The sequence below is a fragment of the Thamnophis elegans genome, chromosome 2, assembly GCF_009769535.1.
Source record: "Thamnophis elegans isolate rThaEle1 chromosome 2, rThaEle1.pri, whole genome shotgun sequence".
Taxonomy (NCBI): Eukaryota; Metazoa; Chordata; class Lepidosauria; order Squamata; family Colubridae; genus Thamnophis; species Thamnophis elegans.
The window spans coordinates 89,166,204-89,188,329 of NC_045542.1; positions in this window are offsets into that span (position 1 = coordinate 89,166,204).

The window sequence follows — 22,126 nt, forward strand, 5'->3', positions numbered from 1 at the left end:
CTCGGAAGGATGGAAGGCTGAGACAACCTTGAGCCAGTGAGATTAGAACCGCTGAACTGCAGATAACAGTCAGCTGAAGTGGCCTGCAGTACTGTACCCTAACCACTGCGCCACCTCGGCTCTACCTGTATAGGACTGCCATATGCCATTAACCCTCACACATGACTTTTTAAAAATTATAATTATTATTTTTAGTGCCTCGACTTTGCTGTAGTCCTTTTGAGAAAGTGCATATACCATCCTTTACAAATATCAAATATGTCCATAGAAACATAAAATTAGTTTATCAGAATAAACTAATGTGCCTATTCCTAATCAAGTGCTAAATGCACATTCAATTCTCATTTCTGTTTTATGCAATACAGGTTAAAATTTACATTATCACTAACGCTGAATTATCTTGAATTTTTTGAAAAAATGGATTCTAAAGTTTTTTAAAATTAAAAATGATAATTAAGTATAATTAAAATAAGTATAATGTGGAAGAAGCTGTTTAGAAATATACATACTTACCATTCATTTAATGACCATTCAATGTTGCAATAGCACTGAAAAAGTCACTTAGGACTGTTTTTCACATGACCATTGCAGCATACCAAAATTTGGATGTTTGGTAATTGGCATGTATTCTTGAAGGTTGTGATATCCTGGAATCACTTTCTGACAGGCAAAGTCAATGGGGAAGCCAGATTCACTTCACAACCATGTTACTAACTTAACTGCAATGCATTTAACAACTGAGGCAAATCATAAGATGGGACAAAACTCAACAACTGTCTTTCTCAGCAATAGAAAGTTGGATCTCAATTATGCTGTAAGTCAAAGACTATATAATAAGCGAATAACAGTTTAATTTTCATAGGTCTACAAAATTGAAACAGAATCATATTATCATAGCAAAGCTATTAAAACCTGGCTATTCCGGCAAGCCTGGGGCCGTTGACCTCTTGATTGAGGTCCGGCCCCTCTCTGATTGGGTGTATGTTGTGCTTTTTCTTAACTTTGTTGTGTCTCATTGTTTTAATTCTTTTTTAATAATTTTCATTTCTATAAGCCGCCCGGAGTCCTTCGGGATTGGGCGGCCTAGAAATTCAATAAATGAATGAATGAATGAAATGAATGAATCAGATACTGGTGATAAATTCAGAAAATGACATCTATCAGATGTTCTATGAGACAAAATATGCACATGAATTTTGGTAACCATCTCCCCACTTTTTACTAGGGTTGTTTGTGCATTTCCAGTCTGACGTACAGTAAGACAAAAAAAATCATAGAATTCATAACTTTTTTGTTGTATTATGATATTGGATATTTCTTTGGCTGTCATTGTTAAATTTTGCTTCTCCTGAAAAGATCAAAATTAAAATATGTTGTATTCTTTAAAGTTCAATAGCTCTATCTATTAAAAATGTAAAAAGAAATTAAATTGATAGTTTCATAATTATCAGAATAAACTAATAAATATTTTAAATGTATAGCTTCAAACATTTTTATAACCATACTACACATAATCCATTTAATAAACTAACCAAATGACTTTCTATTGTAAAATGTGTTAAAACTAACATAGATATTTCAAGTGTCTCCTCTCTAAAAAATGCAAGAAAAATTGAATTATTTTTGTTGCTACAAAATTCTCACTTTTACTTACAACAATATGAAACCTCAATTATAGTCATTATCATTTTTCAATAAGTGTTCTAATTACATAGGCTATTCAGGACATCTATAAGTACATTATTATATTCACATTTTCCTAATAATGTAATGGCAAGATACAGATACATCAGCAGGAAGCATGAGGAATTGATGAGTATAAGGTATAAAGTATAAGAAAAGGAAAATGTAATGTTATTAAGAATAGAAAGCCAGGTAGTGATTAATTTAAAATCTCAATTTCAGAATATCTGGTTTTGTTCTCATAAAAAGCAAAATAGACAGGAAGGGAGAGTCTCGACAGAACCTGGGCAAACAGACAGGCTCTGGGTTAGTAAAGTAGCATGTTTCATAGGCTTATTAATTCAATTTATATGCTGAACATATACAGGTAATCCTCGACTTATGACCACAATTTAACCCAAAATTTCTGTGCCTAAGCGAGATAGTTGTTAAATTACTAACATAGTTATTAAGTGAATATAGCTTCCGCATTGACAGCTTGTCGAGTTACAAAAGATTATCACGTGACCCCAGGACACTGCAACCATCATGAGTCAGTTGCCAAGTGTCTGAATTTTGAATACATTTGATCAAGACAAATTCCTTGTGTGTCCAATCACATTTGGCCAATAAAGAATTCTATTCTATTCTATTCTATTCTATTCTATTCTATTCTATGACCCTGAGGATGTTGCAATGTTGGTTAAGTAGGAAAAATGACCATGTCATGTATTTGAAGCAGGCTTTACCTTTACTGCATAATGTAAATGATACTATTATTGCAGAATAACAATTATTATGTACAAAAGCAAATAATGCAGAGTTTGCGTTTGTTATGAATATGACAAGTTTCATTTTTAGCTTTTTAGCAGCAGCATTCTATCTGAGTGTTGGGAGAAAAAAGGGGTGTGGTGAAAGCTGCAAGGATGAAGTCAGCAGCTGTCAACCATGTTTTTTGTTTAATATGTTTGTCCATGCAAACTTAGCCAAGATACATACAAGGCAGACAGGATTGTGCCAAGCATCACATCAGTGCAGATAATCCTTCAATGAGAGTTTGAACCCTGGCCCATAGGGAGAAATCCCAGAAGATTCCAATGAAATCAACTGGCCCATTAACCAGACTTAGGGTAGGCACTGCTTTTCGGTCTACAGAGATAAATTATGTCTGTGAATGAAATGTTTCTTTCAAAAATCAAATTTTACGACAAGAAATCACATACGATTTCTTGGATGTAACCCTATAATTCACATTGGAAGCACTGGGATTAAGACGGAGAGGCTAAAATTTAAATCCCAGTTCAGTTCTCTAGTTTGCTAAAAGACTTTTGGTCAGCAAATAACAGCAGCCTAGCTTATTTCTTAAACCTTTGATGAAAAGAAATGGATAAATGAAACTATGAAGTGTGAGAAAAACTTTATTTACTGTTTCAGTAAAACTAACCATATACTACAGAAAATAAAATCCAACACAGAACAATTGATAAAGCAGTAGAAAGCACCAATTCAAAGCAACTCTAAGACAGTGGTCGGAATCCACTCTCCAGTTTAATAAATAAAAGGATCTTTGACCAATTGGCACCTTGAAAGAATCTCTGGGAAAGGCTTTCACAGATGCTGTGGCAGCTGAGAAAGTACTTTTCTTCCATCTGATCTGAGGCTTTTCAGGAATAATGGGTTTTTAAATTATGCCTCGGAACAAACAGAGAGCCTAGTTTTTGTTGACATTTCCAAAAGCATATTCTCAATTAATAAATTAAGAGCAGTATCACTGATGAACAGAGCATTTAAGAAAGTCAGCTAAGGCAACTTCACATACTGTATATTCCACAAAACAACTAGTTGAGAACACCTAGTAAGTTTTTGAGTAATACAATATTTAACCAGGAATTTCCTACTTGTACTATATTGTTATCTAAGTACACTTTCCAATGCAATGCAAATCGTTGTGGCTAATGAAAGAGTGGAATTCTGTAGCAGGAGAGAACAAGAGAACAACTTCTTCTTGGGTTGAGTCCTGAGACCAGCATCAGATGGTGCTTGGCATATAATCCTGTGCATCATTTAACATAGAATACTATGTAGGATTATGTGTTTAGTAAACAGTAAAATATACACAGTAATATGAGACAGATGCTTCTTTCTGTCAGGCAGCAATTTGTAATGACAGAATATGTTCCTCTTTGAAATAAGGAACACCCCTGTGACTAAGGACACATGTCTGGCACACAGATCTTAGAATATTTTTTAAAAAAAACAATTAATCTTGTCTTTTCACTGCCATGATTCCTCAGAATTCACTTTCCCAATGCATACAACTCTATGTAGAAGCTTGTGTTTTTCAATTTTTCTTTTACACTGTTGTTTTATATAAAACAGACCCATAACACTCTGAAATAGGACTGCCCTCCCTTAATAGGAGGAAAGTTGGTGGAGTCTCATCTGTCTCCCGCTTTCCCCATACCAGTCTTCCTCTGGTGGAGAAATTCCAGAGATCTTTCTGAACCACTTCTGTTTCTGAAACAAGTCTTTCCAAGCCACGCCAGTCCTCAACATTGTTGTAACTAGATTCTTACAAATAGTTTCTTAGGCATTACTTAGGAATACTTTCTGCTCTGTTTCAGGATCTCCTCTCCTGCTTTCTTCAGGGCTGGAAATTCCCCCCCCCCCCCACATTTGATAGTGAGTATCTTAAATCAAATTGGTCTCTCCCCCCCCCCTCTCCTCAGAGTTTCAGTTTGAAAAAGACTAATTTGAAAAAGACTAACCCAACCCCCTCAACAAAAAAAGTAAAAGCTACAAACTCCCACAAAGCATGTCAAGTTTTAAAATGTATGTAAATAAAGTCTTACTGAATTGAACTCAGTTTTAGTGATCACAGGGACATGCAGATTTGTGGCATGAATATGTAAGTGGTTTGCCATTCTTTTATTGTTATTTTTATCAGCTGAGCTTATAGATATGAGTCCTGAAATACCAGGAAATCAGACAGCAACCTTATTTTTTTTTTAAAAAAAAAGCTGAATTAATCCAACACGCATAGGAAAGAACTATGTAAGATGCAATTGCTTGTATTGCTGATTTTTGTGTTTATTGGATCCATAAATAATGTGCATTCCTCCAACTAATTCTGAACGCCAATTCAGAAGTTCAGCAATATCTGGAGGGCTGTCTGTTGTGCACCCGTCATCTTAAGAGATGAAGGAGTCATTCAGAATCTTAAAATTATATGGTTTTCTTCCAAGACAATGTGAGAAATTAAACCAATTAACTGTTGTAATTGGCAAATATATTTAAACTATGTAACTATGCCCATGCATACTATACATTCACATCACATTATTCCTATTTGGGTTAAGCAGCATGATGCAGAAGCAAAAGAGAAGTAACAAATACTGTGAGAAATCTACTGCAGCTGTACCATTCTTTTATTTCTTTTTCACATTTTTTCTTGGACTCTTAACATTTATAACATTTGCCAGAATTATATTCTTCAATGTATCAATGTCATTCCCATACAAATCTCCAAAACACTCTTTCTAGCTTCGTTTTCTTTCCAAATAATTTCATCACTTTTGTTTTTAATTAAGCTCACTCTGCTGGAGACTCCATGGTTAGCCCACTTTACCACTTCCATGTATTTTTTAAATTTAAATATAAACCTCAAAGTCACTCTGTATTTTTTCTGCATCTTTTAATCTTAAATATTTCTTGCTGCTTGATGACATTGTTTAACATTCTTCTATACACATAAAATATCCTATTTTAATTTGTTTTTTTACCATTCTTTTAAATGCATTTTAAAAAATCTGAACCATTCACCATCCCATTATTTCACAAAAAATAAATTTTGTACCATCCATTAATGAAACGCCATATACTTCTGTGATACTCTGTAATACATTTTATTCTGTTTTACGCAGCTTCCACATGACTTTTACTTCTGTTTATTTTTCATTCATTTTGTAGAAATGGAATCTATTTTTGAATACCTTCTTTTCTAGCTGGTATTTTAATTTTATCTAGTTTTTCTTCACTATCATTTTCTTGCCTGTCCACTTTTCAAAGAGTTCACCTTGATTCTATCAAACCTCATAAATCATGTATTTCACCCTAATTCTTTCAGCTTTTCGTGAAAAACCATCAAATCACAATAAGTGATTTTAAATTTCTATTCATTACATTGTCATTGAATAGCACGCTACCTAGAGGTACTGCTGTAAGATAAATTCTTCAAATAAAATAGAACAGAATACAATAGAGTCAAGTCGATTCGAGTCAAATAGAATAGAATAGAATAGAAATCTTGTCAACAGCTATTCTCATTCATGGTTTTTTTAAAAACTCTTCTTGTTTCCATTAATGGATCAATTCCTGTCATCTATTCTCGCAGAATAAATTCTTCCCCAGATCATACTCAGAATGGTGTCGTTTTTCCCAAAGTTATTCCTGTTATCACTATTCACTGTAGTGTAGCATGCAGCTATCACCAACATACATACTCTATTTTCGTAAGTACCCACAGCTTAAATGAAAATGGTTATCATCTCTGACATAAAAATCACCCTTTTATTCATAATTATACCTATTTTTAGATCTCTTTATGCATTTTTCAATCTCAGTCCTCAAATCTGAAATACTGCACAGCCCTAGTACAAATAGGTCTCATCTAAAACACCATATAGATATTGCCCAAGAAACATTACATACGTATCCTAAATGATGCTACCAACTATAGTTTTTAAATATGATTTTCTCAAGGAGCAAATTTTATTACAAATTGCAAGCAAATTAATTGCAAGTAAAAAGAGGAAAATCGTTTTCAAAACAAACACATTTTGTTCTTGCTATTTAGCTGAAGGAAATGCTTTTTTGCTAAATATCTCCCAATTTTTTATTGACTGTACTCAGTTCAAAAAACATTTGAATTACAGCTGTGTTTTGGATTTAGTTGAATCTTGGATCTTGTCCTGAGGTAAAGTGTGTAATTCAGAACATATTTTCATTCTCCAAGGCAGGGCAGATAGAATTTCTGTTTTGATACATGACCTTAAAAAAGTTTCTAGCCCAAATTCTGTTTTTTTAGAGGCACCAGTCTGCAGAGGCAGGAGACGTGTGGGGAGTGGAGGATTGAATATTTACATAAACCTGAAGGAAAAGGGAGTTAAGTATTGAATTCCACAATTTCTCACAAAGTGGAAGCAGGTAGAGGATCAGAATGATTCTTATGATTAAGCCAATGTTGGCCAACTCAATCTGAGCATGCAGACAGTCCTCAACTTACAACATTTCATTTAATGACTGTTCAATGTTTCAACAGCACTGAAAAAATGACTTATGATGTTTTTACAGTTATGACCTTTGCAGTGTCTCCTGATAAAAATTCAGATGCTTGGCAACTGGTTCATATTTATGACCGCTACTGTGCCCTGGGATCATGTGACCATCCTTTGCGACCTTCAGACAAGCAAAGTCAATGGGGAAACCAGATTCACTTAACAACCATGTTACTAATCTGTTGTGGCCCAGCAGGATCCGGTTGAGCTGCTGATGGATTCGGATAGCGAGGAACCATATGAGTCTGCCCTGGACAATGTGGAGGACCCTGGGCAGGGTTCAGACTAAGAACAGGGACCAGAGAGGCTGGTTGGCCACCAGGAGGTGCCTGAGGCATGGAGCAGTGGGGCGGATCAAAGGCAGTTTGTCCCTGATGCTAGATTGAGAAGGGCTGAGAAACGGAAGCAGCAACTCTGTAGGCAGACTCACAGAAGATGATTAAGCACAGGTAGTTGTTGATTGGCCCCTTCAACTTCCAAGTGACCTACATCCTGAGTACGCGCAACCAAAGGGCAGATGCCCCGTCCAGGAAAACTCTTGCACTGCAGACCTGCTTCCACCCCGGACAGTTTTGCCCATCAAATCCTTCGCTGCAGTTGACGAACCTGTGGACTTACGGCCTCGGATATGGGACACACAGCAGTGTGACGAGTGGGTGGAGCAATGGAGGGCAGAGGTAGGGCTGGCCTCCCCATGGACCTTCAATGATGACCTCTTTTTAATATTTTTTTTATTTTTCAGAACAGACACAACACAAAAAATCATCTTTTTTTACATACTGTAGAAAGTGTATCAATTGGTTACAAAACGTTTTCGTGCATTTTTTTCACAGTCACCCATGATTCGTATTAATTCTAGTATTTTAAATCAAATATATTTGTACATATTACCATCATCCTACCCCCAGTCTCGTTTGACTATAATTGTTTAAACGTCCTTCATCATAAAACATACCAAAACTCAAGACATAACGACATATTGGCATCTCATTTGCTATTTCTAGTATCCTAATAACACTATTCTTTATGGCCTATTCTAGTTAAACATCAATAACATTTAGTAACAAAGGTTTTTAATCTTCCTTTCCAAATCACTGTTTACAATTTACATCCAATTTCCCCATGTTCTACCCATAACTACATATACATTGTTATCATTATCTCTCCTTTATTTGATTATATCCATTATCATAATTTAGTTCTTTTTTATTAATCTTTATATGTAATCAAACCATTTCTCATCTTCCTTTCATCGGTACCATTAAATATTCATATCCAATTACGACTTGTTATACCAATACATATGTATACCTTATTATCATTTTCAATTGTTTATTTAACCATATCTATTGTCACTAAATTTCTCTAAGTGCAACTAGTTTTAGATTAAACACTTTCATCTATCAGCCTGCATCTTTCCAGTAGCAAAACAGTCTCTTGTCTTCTGCCATTTGTGGCATCAGTCCTCTAATCTTCTCCTTAATCAAGTTTGTATGGATTCTTCTTTGCAATTCATTGTTTATTGATTCTCTCATGTAATTTCGATGCCCTTCTTCTTTTTCCTTAATCAGCTTGTCGTTAATTGTCAGTGTTGTTATTGATGGTGTTACTAATAAAATTTCTCCCTTTAAATCCATAAGTTCTTTTATTTTTTCTTCTTCTGTGTCTTGCTATCTAGGATTCCCATCCATCTAGTTCCCCTTTCCATATTCCACTTTTTCCATTTCCAGACAGAAACCATTCACCATAGATGTCAGATTTGATTTCTTTGTAGTCATTTTTCTCTTTATTGCTTGGGACTCTACCCTCTATTTTTCCCATTTGATAAGCATCTCCATCCTTTTCATCATATTTTTCTGTTAAGTATTCTAATTTTTCAAACATTTTCTCAAATGTATTTGATAATTTCTGTATTGCAAACATTATCTCTAGCAAGCTGACAGTTTTTCTCTGTTGTTGGAAATAAGCCATTGTTTCCAGCTGTTAAAACACTGCTGCTCTGACTTGGAAGATTTTTACAAGGTTACACTTAGGTTCACCATGAGATCTCTGGTTAAGGATATATTTCAAAGGAACATTTGTATAAACAAATGGTGCTTTATTTCTTATCATTTTCTATAAACAAACTGTGAGACTTTAAAGTTCCAGACCAGGATAATCAGTAGTGAAAGTAAAAGTATTTTGTTTTCAGTACTCAAGTTTCCAGTAGCAGTATTCTCTCTCCCCTTGTTACAATTGTTGCAATTCTCTTTGTTCTTTTTGTAAAAATTATAGAAGAATAAAAATTGATCCATTCATTTCAATCGGTTTGCATAAATTTCATCCATGAAAATAACTTTTAAAAATTAAGATAACACATTGACTAAAACCATCCAAAGCTTAATTCCACTGCTTATTTCTTTTATTCTTAGATTTAAATAAGCTTTTAATTTTTTATAGGTAGGCTCTTTTAAAATGGATAAAAATTCCTCACCAGCTGTAAACACTTTCTCTTCTATTTCCTTCCGTTTTGGAGCCATCCCATTAGCGTGGGGCTGAGCTTTTAATGCCAGCTGAGAGACCTTCTCCTGCATCAATCAGGGACTTTGCGATGTCCCTGTGATCAGCAGAACGTAGTCTTCCTGTTCACCGTCTCTACGAGATGGTTTAGATCCGATTGGACCACCCAGCGATAAAAGTATTGGCGGTGATCTCAATGCATCGAGATCGGGTGACCATTTCATGGTCCTCCTCCTCCCACGATGTCCTCTTGAGGTACCGGGACAAGCTCTATGTGCCTGCAGGGCCCCTCCAGGGACTTATTCTCTCCCAGTGCCATGACAATCCGATGGCGGGATATTTTGGCCTTTTTAAGACTTTGAACCTGATCTCCCATACTTTCTGGTGACCCCGCTTACGACATAATGTACAGACATATGTCACCTCTTGTATACAGTGTCGGCAGGCCAAGTCAGTGATGGGAGCTCCTCCAGGGCTGCTTCAGCCATTGCCGACCCCAGACAGACCCTGGGGAGCCATGCCTCTGTGTTCAGGGTTTACCACGGTCCTCGTAATGGTGGACATGCTCACGAAGATGGCGCATTTCATTCCATGTCAGAGATTGCCAACAGCCTGCACCACTGCCCGCATGTTCATCCAGCACGTCTTCCGGCTGCACGGCCTACCCGATTGGGTAGTGGGATGCAGTTCACGGCCCAGTTCTGGAAAGGGCTGATGGAGGCTCTGGACATCCAGATTTGTTTGTCCTCCGCACACCATCCTGAAACCGATGGGGGGATGGAGAAGGTGATTGGGATGTTGGAGCAGTACCTGCACTGCTTCGTGAATCAGCAGCAGAACAACTGGGTGGACTACCTGGCCATGGCGGAGTTTGCATTTAACAACTCGCAGCAGACATCCATGTGGACGACACTCTTCCTGGCTAACGTCGGGTATCACCCTCGCTTCTTTCCTCTTACACCAGTCGACCCCCCAGTCCTTGCAGCACAGGATTTCCTCTCGGAGCTCCAGGCGGTCCACCAAGTGGTGCACTGCTATCTGACTCAAGCCAAAGAGGACTACAAGAGGGTGGCAGACAAGTCTCGGCATGCAGTGCCAGAGTTGGCTGTGGGAGACTGCGTGTGGCTGTCCACGTGACACCTTCCATACCACTGGCTGGCTAAGAAGTTGGACCACTGTTACCTTGGGCCGTTCCCAGTGGAGGCCGTCATCAACCCGGTGGCCTATTGCTTGTCCTTGCCATGCTTGATGTGAATGCACCCGATGTTCCATCGCTTGCTCCTGGTCCCTGAGCAGTCAGCTTGTCCTCTCCACCCACCTTGTCTGCCACAGCTGTCACCACGCGATGCGGAGAAGCAGCTTACACATGAATTGCCCCGGATCTGGGACTTGAGATGGCTAAAGGGACGATTCCAGTACTTGGTGGACTGGAAGGATGATCGGCCGGACGGGGGGACTTGGGCCGATGCGAAGGACGTGCATGCCCCCACTTGGTGCGGGCCTACCATGCACAATGTCCCTTGAGGCCACACCCTGAGCATCAGATCCGGGGGAAGGGCCCTTCAGTGAGGGATAGTGTTGTGGCCCAGCAGGATCCGGTTGAGCTGATGATGGACTCGGATAGCGAGGAACCATATGAGTCTGCCCTGGACGAATGTGGAGGACCCTGGGCAGGGTTCAGACTCAGAGCAGGGACCAGAGAGGCTGGTTGGCCACCAGGAGGCACCTGAGGCATGGAGCAGTGGGGAGGATCAAAGGCAGTTTGTCCCTTATGCTAGATTGAGAAGGGCTGAGAAACGGAAGCAGCAACTCCATAGGCAGACTCAAAGATGATTAAGCACAGGTGGTTGTTGATTGGCCCCTCCCAAGAGAGATTATAAGTGAGGCATTGGGAGGGGACATTTGCAGGAAACAACAGTTCAAATTAGTAATTAAGAAAATCTAGCTGTGTATTCTAGTCGTGTCTGTTCGTTTGGACTATCTGCGTTGCTTCGTTTGAACTATTTGGGTTGCTGCAGAGCTACTCTGTTGAACGTGAGTTGCCTGGGCCCTCAGCCAAAGGATTCGCTATCTCAGTAATTGAACAGTGGCAAACAGCCAAGCCTGTGTTCTGGTTTATTCACAGGCCAGGGGGTCAGAACACTAACATAACAACTGCAGTGATTCACTTAACAACTGTGGCAAAAAAGGCCATAAAATGGGGCAAAACCCACTTAACAAATGTTTCACTTAACAATAAGTTTTGTCGTAAGTCAAGGACTACCTATATTTGAAGTTGAGAGGGATCCTTAGTTTTACCATATGCTCCGCATGCTTTTGTACCAATCAGATTTTATGAAGCATAATAATCTGAAATGTAAAAACAATACTGGTTAGGATTTAATGTTATGAATTTGGAAAAAAATAAATCAGAATCTGAATAAAGTAAATATGTCTATATTTAAGTTATTCTCTGCTTCTTCCAGGTATGCATATGTTCTGTCTGAATTTCAAACCTGGATCATCTTCCTCCTCCTCCTTTATACATAGAATTTTTGGGAAATATATACTATGTCATTATGAGAGATGAGGCTTTGCTCTCACAATATCTTTGGCATCGAATGAAAGGTTACTATTTGCCTAGACATTTGGAGACTTTTTAAAGTTTTCAATAGTATAACTAATGAATTTTATAATTTCATTTCTGTCCTAGTTGTGCAGAATATAAATACTGGAGGTTCATTAATTTGTTCTTAACACTACATATTTAACATTGCTATTTAACATTCCCAGCAAATAGGCATCATCATCATGTTAATAGATGTTCTTTCTTTTATTATTAAACATTATTATCTTTCATCCCTGCAACTTTTAAAAATTGTTTCTAAATAGTTAACTTTGTTAGTTTTCTTAAAATCTGTTTGCTTTATTATAGCTCAGGTTGCTATGGAAATAATGCAATTGCGACAGTTCTGTCTTATTCACAAATCATGACGCAGTTTTGGTTTTGTGCTCTGCAGTCTGCTACCAAAATATTTCCAAATTTCAGAGTCCCAAAAGCAATCCAATTTTTTTTAACTGAATAGAGTCTTGATCTTCTATGAATGTCTTGATATCATATAGACCATGATCTTATCTGATTGAAGTTAATAGCCAATAAATGCAAGATATTTTATCATTAACCCAGGGGACCTCCAGATTTGCCTGTATTCAAGGCACTGCATTAACATATAATCAAAATATGTTACCATGAAAAATATCATTTGCATATAAACTTTAGCAAAAACATTACCAGGATAACAAACTATTATTATATTAAATTACTAATAGAATAAAATGTACGTTGCTGTTTTCTTTCCCAACTAGATACAACAGTGCACTGCAGTGGTGGAATTCACTTACCTTCACTACCGGTTTGCAAATGTGAGCGCACTCATGCATGCTATGCTCACACGTGCACACCTTTTGTGCATGCGCACTGCCTTCTACGCATGCACAGGTCACGCATTATGTCGGAGCTCCAGCAGCCGCTGCTACTGGTTTGCCTAAACCGGCAAGAACTGGCAGAATACCACCACTGGTGCACTGATGATCTTACCTAGTCAAGTAATGAAATAAACACAGCTCAAAGAACACCAAGAGCTTTACTGTCATTACATTAAGCTTTATTTACTGGCACTCAATCCAGACAAGACCGAGTGGCTACTGATGTTCCCTCCCAAAGATTGGCCATGTATTCCATCTCTCAGGCTGGGGGGTGAAATTATACGCCCCTCAGAGAGGGTTCGCAATTTGGGAATCTGTGACCAGGGGGACCTTTGCCCAGGTTCGCCTGGTGCACCAATTGCGACCCTACCTGGATTGGGAGGCCCTTCAGACAGTCACTCACGCCCTTGTGACCTCAAGACTGGATTACTGTAACACGCTCTACATGGGGCTGCCCTTGAAGAGTGTTCGAAGACTTCAGCTGGTCCAGAACGCAGCCGCGCGAGCGATTGTGGGTGCACCCAGGTACACCCACGTCACACCTATCCTCCGCGAACTGCACTGGCTACCCATTAGTCTCCGGACCCGCTTCAAGGTGCTGGTCGTTACCTATAAAGCCCTACATGGCATTGGACCTGGGTACCTGAGAGACCGCCTCCTGCCGATCACCTCCCATAGACCGATTAGATCTCACAGGTTAGGTCTTCTCCGGATTCCATCTGCCAGCCAATGTCGGCTGGCGACTCCCTGGGGGAGAGCCTTCTCTGTCGCAGCTCCAGCCCTTTGGAACGACCTCCCCGTGGAGATCTGGACCCTTACTACCCTCCTGGCTGCTCCAGCAGGTCGGGGGGGCTCTCAAAATAACCAGCCCCACGGAAACTGTGACTGTCGTGTATTTTAAAGTGTTGTTTTGTGTATTTATCCCCTTCCCTTGTTTATTGTAAGCCGCCCGGAGTCCTTCGGGAGTGGGCGGCATACAAGACCAATAAACATCAACATCAACATTATTGTGGCAGTTTGTTTTGTATTTCATGTGAAAATATACTTTTTTTATATTGTCAGTTCATTTGTTTATGTAATTTAAGTTATTCCCTATTTACCAGGCAGCCTTTCAACTGATGGAACAGATTGGAGTCTTTCTGCATCTTTAAACCATGATAGAACTTAACCATTGCTTAACCACTGTGCAATGTTAAACATCCTTTTGTAGAAAGTATCCAATTCTAAACCTAAGTCTTTATTTTAATGCCCTAATTAATTTTTATGTTGTACATATTCTAATACACTACAATGACATGCAGGATCGAGCAGCTGAAAATGAAGCAAAATGACAACTTTCACATTTTAAAGGCATTTTTAAAATACTGGATGAGAACAATCTTAGGAAAACATTATTATCAAATTTCACAATAACTATGGATCATCAGTCAGAAAATAAAAACCAGGATAAGTTCCTCATTTAAATTCACATTTCTCACCCTTGAATTTCTTTGAAAATGAAACAAAATCTATTATGGTTTTTTTCTGCATTGACTAGTTTAACAATAAATAATAGTGAGCAAAGATGCTTGTTTTTATGAAAAGGAAAACAGTAGCCTCTAGTGGTGCACACTGGAATCTCTCTGAAGAAGTGTTACAAAAGATGGCATTTGGATGTTTTACCTTTATTCATGGAACTAGACAAATATATAGTACACCTCTACTTTGAGGTGATATATACAAAATACAGTGTGGAATTCAATAACGATCCAGATTTATAGTGAAAACAGTGGTTTGGGATGTACACTCTACTTTGTACCTCCTTACATTCATTGTATATTTCTGTTAAGTGAATCCAGGAGAAAATAGTTTCTTTAAGACACACCCACAACCTCCCAATTGTGTTTTCCTTTCTAATCTAGCAACTACATAGATCTACGAAGTTATGCAAAAGTAGTATTTAATTGAGTACGGTGATATGTACTTTGGATATCTTTAGATTTAAAACCTAGCTTAATTAATTCCAGAGTTGGGAGACCATTTATTTGTGATTTATTTAATTGTTCCTAACCCACCAGTTAATAGGTCTTTTGAGAGTCCAGCATTTACCTTTACCAATAATATATGTTGGTTACTACAGTGTCTATCATCCTAATATTTAGTCCTTGGTATAAGCCTTTAATTGAAAAAATACATAACAATTGCTTTAAAAAATGCAACATAAAATGTGTAAAGTATAATGTGCTGCTCCAATAAACAATTTCAAATCTCATACATGAAGAGACCTCTTCTCTGAGCTGGGTAGAAATGGTAATCCAAGCAAAACTAAAGAAAACTGGATTGCCCAGATATAGGCTTAAGCTAAGGACTACACTGTAGCCTAGAGTCTCACAATCTGAAGGAGCCTCTCAAAATGTCTGTTGTTTTTCTCATTTGTTATCCTTTCATTATAATTTCATATAGTACATGAGAATCTCCATAAATTAAGCACTCCTGTATGACTCACATTCTTCTTATTTAATTAAGATATGCTTAGTTTCTGTGCACATTCACTTTCTGTTCCAAGAGGCCCCTTTCCCACTCTATCAGAGTTGTTATGCATCTTCAGGACATTCTTGCCAAGTTCAGATGTTATATAATTTTTATTTTCTGTTAGTATTTGCCAATAAAGCTTCTACAGCTTCAGTTAAGTTTAGGGCTTCCTCATCTCTAAATCTAGCCTTGAGATTGGGAAAGCTAGGCAGTAACCAGGATGTAAGAGAGCAAACACACTTTAGTGAAGCCAGCAAACTCTAATCTTTTGTACATGTTCTTGCTAAGAGTTTTCTCTCTCATTCATTATCACATCATTATTACACCAACTTTTCTCTGCTTCTTGCATCCTATGTATGTTTACCCAGACACAAGCTGCATAATTTTGGTAAAGGATGAAAGATAAGCTACAAGATAAAATGATGTGAAATTTTGTTTTTGACTAACAAATATGTCCTAGAATATGTTATGTCGTATTTTGATTCCCCCCCCCAATTATTCTTCTATGCTGTATCTTTTTTTAACCTCCCACAAAACTTATGGGGTTTCTATATAAAGCTACTTCATTAATAATTCCAATCATCTTCTGTGTATAGAGAGGCAAACTTTGATCTCAGTTACTTTGTTTACATACACACACATTGTAATTTGCTATTCCAAACTAGCTACAGTGGTAGGAGTTGCAGAACGTGTGAGGTACCAGGTTGGGAGTAATTTTTGAGGAAATGAGAATCTGCAGATGAAAACCCTCATAGAGTTAAATTTGAAGGTAGCGGTTGAGACCCTCTTGGTGACAGAATCTGAGCAATATCAAAAAAAATCAGAACATGCAATTATTTTAAAAAGAGGCAATGGATTCATCAGAACATATTGTCAAGGTAAACAAGAAGTGGCTTATAGGTATTTAAAGTTATAGGTAAACCAATATTTTCTAGTTCTAGTTTCGTATAACATATACTGTATGCATATTTTTATGATGAGCTTTGAAATGAAGTAATCAAAACATCTGGAAATATTTAGGTTTAAGGAACATTGAGCAAGACATTCAACAGACACTGTGATACACAAAAAAACCCATTACTGTATTAACAAAATTAAAGAAAAATATAATTATCGACATTATTTGGATAGGTTTTTACTTAACATTTAAAATGGATAGAATTCCTCCAGCAATGCTCTCCTGTGAAAAAAAAGGCATTATTACATTCAATCCAAATAGGTTTCTTCAACACATTAATAGGTGGCGCAGTGGTTAAATGCAGCACTGCAGGCTACTGCTAGATCAGCAGTTCAGCGGTTCAAATCTCACCGGCTCAGGGTTGACTCAGCCTTCCATCCTTCCGAGGTGGGTAAAATGAGGACCCAGATTGTTGGGGGCAATATGCTGACTCTCTGTAAACCGCTTAGAGAGGCCTGAAAGGCCTATGAAGCGGTATATAAGTCTACTGCTATTGCTATTGCTATTGCTAATAATGAAGCAAGTGCAGTATTCCTATTGTACATTTCAGAAAATTCCTTTTTCCCCTTCCCCAAGAGCTTCAATTAGAACTGTGTGAAAAAGTGGTGGTGTACGAATCACATCAAGTGCTCATTGTTATTCATAAATCTGTATCATTTTGTTCAGATTTCATTTTAATCAGGTAGGATCCAGATGTTGCAAAGAGAATAATTGAAATAATCCACTTTGTTTAGCCTTTTCCATACTTCCCAATCTATTTATTTATATGAAAATTTCTGCATTTTCTTACACTTTTAATCTTAACAATTTTCCTTCATTGCATTCTATACATAAACACCTTTTTTCTGTGTAGATTTCATTATCTTCCTCTCAATTTCATTTTTTGCTACAATCATTTTATTATATACCATTTTTTTCTCTTCCACAGCCTTTTTCATTTTATCAAACCTTTTTCATACATTTGATTATTGTAACCGCATTGATTTATATAATACATAATTATTTTTACCATTTTAAGCAGCTTTCATATTCTCTTTCCTCTGTGAAAATTAATAGATTCTCTCATAGTCTTCATGCAGGATTTGTTCTTGTTTCCTTTTCTTCCAGTAAATTTGTTCCCAAGTTACACTCTTAACACTACTAAATTGTGTCACACATTTAGAATTTCTCATCAGTCTTAATTTTCTTTCACTGGACTCCTAAAATTGGTTTTAACTGCGAGCTTCAGTTTGGGGAAGGAAACAAGGTAACCAAATAACAGGCACTACAGGAGCTTTTTCTTCTTCCATATTTCTGATTGGCACATTTTAGTAGTCCCAAGCATGCTATCCGCAATTGGTAGAGGATATATTTTGAAAGAAACTTATTAGTATGGAACGGAGTCCAGCAAAATGTATGTTGAGTTGTTGGAAAGTTGTGGTGCTGTGGTAGGGATATATGATGCTGTATGATTTGGTTGGTCTTATTTATTGTTTTATTGGACTGCAATGTGGGCTGCCTAGAATTTCATGTCTTATGTTATCATGTAAGATAGGTATAAGATGGGCAACCAGATAATTTTTCTAAATAAGTATATACATACTTTCTTTCATTCCTAAGATGAAAACAGTAACATTTAAATACTGATTTTTCTCACGTTGGTCAATCAATTAAATTGATTGTGGTGACAGACCAGTGTAACATGACTATTCTATGAGTGAATATATACGTTCTATCTTAATAAATTATAAACAAAATAAAGTTTAAGACATAATTAAAACATACTGATAAAACAAACATACATCTATAAATGAGGCACAGAATTAAACATATTGAACTATAATATATATTATGTAATAATTGTTTTGTGGTGGAGAATATGTGAAAGCAATACACCAAGACCCAAAATATTTTAGATTTATGCCAAGGTGAAGAATAAAACCCAGATCAAAGGTTAAATCATGGTTGTCCAATGTTTTGGCTTGCCTGGACCACATTGCTTGAAGAGGAATTGTCTTGGGGTACATATACAATATATAACATAGTTAATATACATAAATAACAAACTTCCTCTATTTTTCAACATTTTTAATTATCTTGTGGGGCTGCATTACTAGCTGTCAGGCTGCATGAAGTCCCATGGGCCATAGATTGGACAGTGGCTAAAACACTGAGTTTGTCGATCAGAAATGTTGGCAGTTTAGCGGTTTGAATCCCTAGTACAGGTCTCCTGCGAGTGCAGGGGGTTGGACTAGATGACCTCCAAGGTCCCTTCCAACTCTGTTACTGTTAAATCTCTCTGGTGCATTTATGATCTTAGCCCCTTCACAAATCCAGGCTCCTCTTTCTGTTGCAGGGGGAAAGAGGTTTCATGTAAGAGGATCTGGAAAGAAATAGCTTGAGACTCTCAACTTTGATCTAATTTTCTATCAGTTACTTAAGAAAAACGGTTGGTTTTCCTTAAGTGTAGTTTGATAATTGATTATTATATAGAGATGTCCATCTTATTTCTTACTTTTCTTTACTTTTTTGAGTTTGCTTTTAAATAACACTATAGCAAATTAAATAATTATAATACATAAGAATAATAGTAGTACTAGTAATAATAATCATTTGACTGAAAAAGGGAAAATCACAGAAGTTCAAAAACAACAGAAAGAAAAATTCCAACAGATAAAACATTTTTAAATCAAGGAAGTAAATAAATCAGTAATCTTTTTACAAGAAATAGTTCTAATATATTATTTACATGTTCTCTGGACGAATGAGGTTATATGTCAGTGGAGGTTGCTTTAAGCAATTGAAATTAGCTGCCTCTGATCTTAATATGAAGCTAATACAGAATGACCGTTGTCTTACCTGAACGGTCCTTCTATGGGTGCTGCGAAGGGAATCCAATCATGGGTTAACTTAGCCCTCTAGCCTTGAGACTGAGTATGCAAATATCAAAGTCACGCCTCCTCTGACTGGACTTCCGTTTCCTTTTCAGTTCTTTACGAAGTCCACCGATGGAGCATTATGTCAATCCTCAAACAAGCCGCAAGTCATCCGGCACTACAGAGTCAAGTCCAGTCAGTAACAAGTCACAGAGTCACAACCACATGGAGCCCTGACCAGCCGAAGCTGCGGGCGGGTTTGGATTCCCTTCGCAGCACCCATAGAAGGACCGTTCAGGTAAGACAACGGTCATTCTCCTGTGTGCTGCTCCGGGAATCCAATCATGGGATATATCAAAGCAATGAACTCCCAGGGCGGGAGCTAGGCTGGTCAGGCTCCTCCGCAGACGGAAGGACCCTTTGCAACACTCTCCGCCCAAAGGACGCCTCAGCCGAGGCGAAGACATCAATCTTGTAGTGGCGAATAAAAGGCGAAGGGGATGCCCAAGTGGCCGCCCTGCAAATCTCTTCTACAGACGCTTGCGTCGCCCAGGCCGCTGTGGTGGCCGCACTCCTGGTGGAATGAGGAGTGATTCGCCTTGGAACCGGTCTGGAGTGGGTGTCATACGCCAATGCAATGCAAGCTTTCAACCATCGGCCGATGGTGTGGGAGGATACCTTCTGTCCCATTGAAGATGGCCGGAAGGAGACAAACAGAGCTTCCGATCTCCGGAAAGACGCCGTGCGCTTCACATAGCGACGAAGAGCTCTGCGAACATCCAGATGATGCCACTGACGCTCCTGCGGGTGAGACGGGTGAGGACAGAAGTCCGGCAGGACAAGTTCTTGAGTTCTGTGAAACAATGAGTTTATCTTTGGAAGGAAGGTCGGATCCAAGCGAAGCACTACCTTGTTCGGGTGGAAGATGCAAAGATCCGCACGAACAGAAAGAGCTGCTAGCTCCGACACCCTCCTGGCCGACGTTATGGCCACCAGGAAGGCCGTCTTGAGTGTCAACAAGCGGAGGCTAATGGAATGTAAAGGCTCAAAGGGGGCAGCTGTTAGAGCCCTGAGAACCAAGGTCAAATTCCACGTGGGGTAACGATGTACCGTCGGCGGTCGTAAGTTGGAAGCACCCTTAAGGAAGGTTCGAACTCGCGAGTGCTGAGATAAGGAGCGGCCTTGGCCACCCCCGACCACCGTCGACAAGGCTGTGACCTGACGGCGAAGTGTGTTTGGTGCCAACCCCTTGTTGAGGCCGGACTGCAAGAAATCCAGAACTTGGGGCACCGAGGCCTTGATGGGGTCGACCCCGGTGCGCCGGCACCACCTGCAGAAGGCCTGCCAGGTAGCCTCGTAAATACGGGTAGTCGACGGGCGACGGGCCGCTTGAATTGTAGAAATGACTTCGTCCGAATAGTGGAGGGCCGCTAGCATCTCCCGCTCACGTGCCACACGGCTAACTGCAACAGCTGAGGGCCCGGGTGCAGGAGAGCCCCTTGGTGGAGCTGAATCCTGTCGTCCGGAATCCTCCAAGGACGCGAAACGGACAGATGGACGAGGTCTGCGTACCAGGGACGCCTGGGCCACATTGGAGCGACCAGCAGCACTTCCGCCTGTTCTGCCAAGATCTTCTGAATGACCGACGGAAGGATCGGGAGAGGAGGAAAGGCATAAAGAAGGCCGGCCGGCCAACGGCTGCGTAGAGCGTCTACTCCCTCCGCCCCCGGAGTCTGGTATCGGGAGTAAAACCGGGGAAGTTGTGCGTTGTGCGGGTGAGCGAACAGATCCACCTCGGGCAGGCCGAAGCGGTGAGAGAGTTCCTGGAAGAGAATGGGGTGGAGCTGCCACTCCCCCTGATCCACCGTCGCTCTGCTCAGCCAGTCCGCCTGAGTGTTGGCTTCGCCGGAGATGTGCTCCGCCCGAATCGATGAGAGTCTGGGCTCCGCCCAATGGAACAACCTCTCCGCTTCCAGCATCAGAGCTCTGGACTGCGTTCCCCCTTGGCGGTTGATGTGAGCCTTGGAGGCCACATTGTCGGTCAAGATCAACACATGGCGATGAGATACAATATCCCGAAACTCCAGGAGAGCCAGACGGATGGCCCGCAGCTCCAGCCAGTTTATGTTGTTCGCCAGCTCCTGCTCCGACCATCGACCCTGGGCCACCTTGTCCAGGGCATGGGCCCCCCATCCGAATAAGCTGGCGTCCGTTGTAACTTGAACGCGGTCTGGCTCCTGGAATGGACATCCCCGGAGGAGCCTGGACGACATCCACCAATGTAGGGATCGCCTGGCCTTGCCCGGGAGCTGCACCTTGATGTGGGAATGACTGGTATGCGCTCTTTGGAAGGGCAGCAGGAACCACTGGAGAGGACGCGCACGGAACCTGGCCCAGGGCACCACGCTGATGCAGGAGATCATCTTCCCTAGCAGCTTGGACAGCGACAGCAGCGGTATCCGCCGATGAGATAGCACATGATGCGTCAGGTGGTATATGTTCTGCCTCCTTTCCGGGGACAGGAAAACCTCGCACGACATCGAGTTGATGGTGGTTCCCAGATGAAGGAGGGACGTGGTTGGGCGCAGGTGGCTCTTGGGCAGGTTGAGGACAAATCCATGGTTTCGCAATGCGTCCATCGTGACCCGCAGGTCTCGGAGGGCCTGATCTCGCGAGGACGACAGCACCAACACGTCGTCCAAATAACAATTGATGCGTATTGGAATTGAACGAAGGGAGGCTGCCAATACTGCCAGAAGTTTGGTGAACGTGCGCGGGGCCGAGGAGAGGCCGAATGGCAAGGCCCGGTATTGATAATGACGGCCGTTGAAGTGAAACCG